We start from the raw sequence: 3,702 nt of genomic DNA on the forward strand, positions 1-3,702 counted from the left end.
AATCTTCATCAACCAGTCTGGAATTTTTGGTCAGGCACCAGTAGGTAGTCAATCAGGGAGACCCACTCCATCCGCATTCTACCCCAGGGAAAGAAGAAGCAATCTGCATGATAAAAACCTCTGCCATTCCCTTTCTCCCAAAAGAACCTGTCCTAGTCTAAATGTAATTCATTCTTTTCTTTTGTTAATAGCTCCCCCTGCCCCACCCTTCTACCTATAAAAACTTCCCATTTTGTATAACCCCTCAGAGCAAATTTCTTTCTAGTGCCAGATGCTATCCCCTTCCTGAATCACTTAAAAAGTCCATTATATCTTCAAATTTACTCAGTCGAATTTTGTATTTTTAAAATTTTTTTAAATTATTTTTTTTATTTTTTAGGTGAGGCAACCCTTACTTGACCTCACAAATTGCAGTTTACAATCCTTTATTAATTTTTTATTTTTTAAATTTTTTCCGCCTATAGCACCTGGTCTTCCTAGGGGGTCTCCCATCCAAGTACTAACACAGTCCGACCCTGCTTAGCTTTCGGGATCAGACGAGATCGGACTTGTTCAGGGTAGCATGACTATAGACAAATTTTGTATTTTAATACTACACTTAGGCAAACCATCGGTAAAGTGTGAGGATAGAATAAGAACATTTTCAGACATCCAAGATGTGCTTCCAAAATGTACTTCCTCTTCTTTCTCAAGAAGTTTCGGTAGGATATTCTCAATCTTAATTGGTATTAAGACGAAGAAGAGGAAAACAATATAATTGGGGAGAAAAACAAAATTTTCTTTTACCCTTTTAGTTTTTTCTGGCTAGTCTAATAATCAAATTGACATGAGAGAGATTCACAGGAGGAAAATAAATTAAAGTTTAATACCATATATGCCTCCTGTGTACGTGGGAGAGACCCAGGAAAACAGTAGCTTGCCCAATTATCTTCAGTTAAAGACAAAAGAAGATGCTGTAGGTGGGGATTACGGAAATGAACAGTAAACAAGGGCAAGAATGTTATGCAGCTTTACGTCTATGTCCTCCACCACGTCTACGGCCTTCTCCACGGATAGCAAGGCAGGCCTAGCGCAGTGAGGCAAACAAGTAACTTCTACTTGGTTTTCAGAGCTTCTAGTCTGCTGTTTCTTAAAATTAACCAGTCTAAAATAATCATTGTACCCAAAGAGGTGTATCTTGAGTGATGAACTCTGCTCCCTTCACAGGCAAGAGGAAATCCCACACAGGAGGAAGGCCAGTGATTTGTGGAAGGGTGACCCCAGAACAACAGCTGCGGTCCAGCTGCGCAGGGTGACCAGACTACAGGAAGGGGCAGACATTTCTCTCAGATAACACTGATGGACCAGGTGACGTGTATGAACATGTTGGCAGGAGATGTGGACAACTAACTGGTGGCGAGTCGAAGGCTGCATTAATGTAAGCACAGAAAATTAAGCAAACAAAAGAGACAAAGAAAAAATATAATTATTAATATAGGAAAGAAGCATGAGAGCTTTACAAATTGAATAAATATTAAACCAGGTTGTATTCAGAGCCTGCTACGTGCTGCTAGACATGGGAACCTGGCTGATCAGCAGCTGGCCAGGCCACAGGGAACCTCAGGAAAATTCCTGCTGAGGGGACTAACAGCTACTTCCCCATGCCTTTAATACTGCGTGCCCATAACCAGAAAGGAAAACAGGTATAAACTCAATCCCTCAAACTCTCCGGTCTCATTCTCTGACTTTGAGAGATCACATCTCTCTCTGTGTGGAGCATTGTTTTTTTCTCTGATAAACTTCCTCTTGTCTCTAACTCTGGCTCACGCTTGAATTCTTTTCTGTGCAGGGTCAAGGACCCTCTCTCAGGGGTGTTAAGGCTTGATTCTCCACTCAGGGAGAGTCTCCCTGTCCTACCTCTATGAAAAATTATAAAGTTGTTCAGGAAGAAAACTCATAAATTAATTACATAATTTGTGAATACCATTTACATAGTCATAAAAATAAAAACATTGAATATCAATCTTACCAAAATTATAACTGCAGTGGAGAATGGGGGAATTGGAAGGGTATGTAGTGGTAAAGGGAAATGAAAAAGAACGCAGCCTCTGCCTTCCCTGGTAGGAAGTCAACAGATAATGCCTAAAAAGGAACAATCAAGAAGTAGCAATACGCATGGATTATTTAGAATGATGTATGGAGAGCCAGTCATTGGAGTTGAAAATCTTTGCTTCTGGAGAAGGAAAAATGAAGGTGAGGGTTAGGGTTAGGGTTAGGGTTAGGGTTAGGGTTAAGGTTAGGGTTAGGGTTAGAAACTAATAATTTCTGTAACAAATCTGGTAGAATAATTCGATTCAATAAAATATGACATTTATAACTTTGATGAAAATACAAATAAAAACTGGTTCATGTAGATCAGTGGTCCCTAGCTTTTTTGGCACCGGGGACTGGTTCGCTTGTCCACCAGCTACTCACTCCCTGCTGTGCGGCCCAGTTCCTAATACTCCACGTACAGGAACAGGTTGGAGGCCTGGGGGTTGGCAACCCCTGGTGTGGATGATTCTCCCTGCCATCCTGAGTAAAAGGTCGCTTATGCCTTGGGGTAAGAATGAGACAAGAGGCCTGAGTCCACTTCCCTCCATCCTATATTGCCTCAGTTCTCATGTGCCTCTCATTTCAGGATTTGTCAAAGATGACATTAAAAACAGTTGATGTCACCCTACATACTGACTTTGAAACCTAAGGCCTGCTTTAGATATATCTACTTTTAATGAGAGGGGCTTCTTGGGTTCAATTAGAAGTTGTTCTGTATGACTTCTCCAGTTCTTTCCAACTCCTAGACAGGATATAAAAATATACAAAACTAACTAGAGTTACACAGGCACAAACCCGAGGGGCTATGGAGCTGACGAATGATTGAAGTGACTGGAGCCAAGGAGAGGTCAGGGAAGGCTCCCTGGAAGAGGCAGTCAACTGAATCAACATTTTACATTCTGTTCCTTCAAATAGCACACCAGCCATCTTATTGCTGCATTAAATTAAAGCATGTCTGAACTGATGTATTTTTCTTTCTGTAGTTGAGCACACAAAATCACAGCCGAAGAAACTAATATTTTCAATGCCCAATATTGAAGCACTCTATAATAAGAGAAGTATGTGCCTACCCTCTAGCTGATATGCCTCATAATAAGGAAAGGGTTTCAACAGAGTTAGCAAGAATCCCAAATTGCAAGCAGTAAGAGCTTCAACAATAGGACTCAGGTTGTTTGATTTTCTTGACTGTATCTGTTCCCCACCTCCACCAGTCTCACTGTCAGCTACCAGTGTTGGGGGTGGGGAGCCGTGGGCACCAGTGGCCACGTGAGAGCTGTCTCCCTGGCAAGGCAGAAGCAAACAAGAGACGAGGGAACCTAAGACTTGAAGCGGCAGTTGGTACTTTGGCAAAACAAATTAGCTTGTGATAACCTCATTCCAAGCTTTAACACATCTTGTGCCAAAAATGCAAAATGCCAAGTGGAAGAAAAGCACTAGACTTCTTGAGGGCTGCATCTGAGAGCCCTTATAAACCCCATTCAAACATGGCTGCTCTCATTATCACCTCCCAGCAGGGTTGGCACCCCCCCCCCCCAGAGGAGCACTTGAGTTTCCTTCGGGCTGTTATCCGCACTTGAAAACACTTGCCAAAGAGCTCATGTGTGGGGTGCTAAGAATGCCCCTTTCTCT

General features: G+C 42.1%; 1 pseudogene; it reads right to left on the reverse strand.

The window, feature by feature from the left end:
* Positions 1-455: 455 nt before the first annotated feature.
* LOC118606354 lies at positions 456-574 on the reverse strand (annotated as a pseudogene).
* Positions 575-3,702: the final 3,128 nt, after the last annotated feature.

The sequence above is a fragment of the Rousettus aegyptiacus genome, unplaced genomic scaffold, assembly GCF_014176215.1.
Source record: "Rousettus aegyptiacus isolate mRouAeg1 unplaced genomic scaffold, mRouAeg1.p scaffold_m13_p_7, whole genome shotgun sequence".
NCBI lineage: Eukaryota > Metazoa > Chordata > Mammalia > Chiroptera > Pteropodidae > Rousettus > Rousettus aegyptiacus.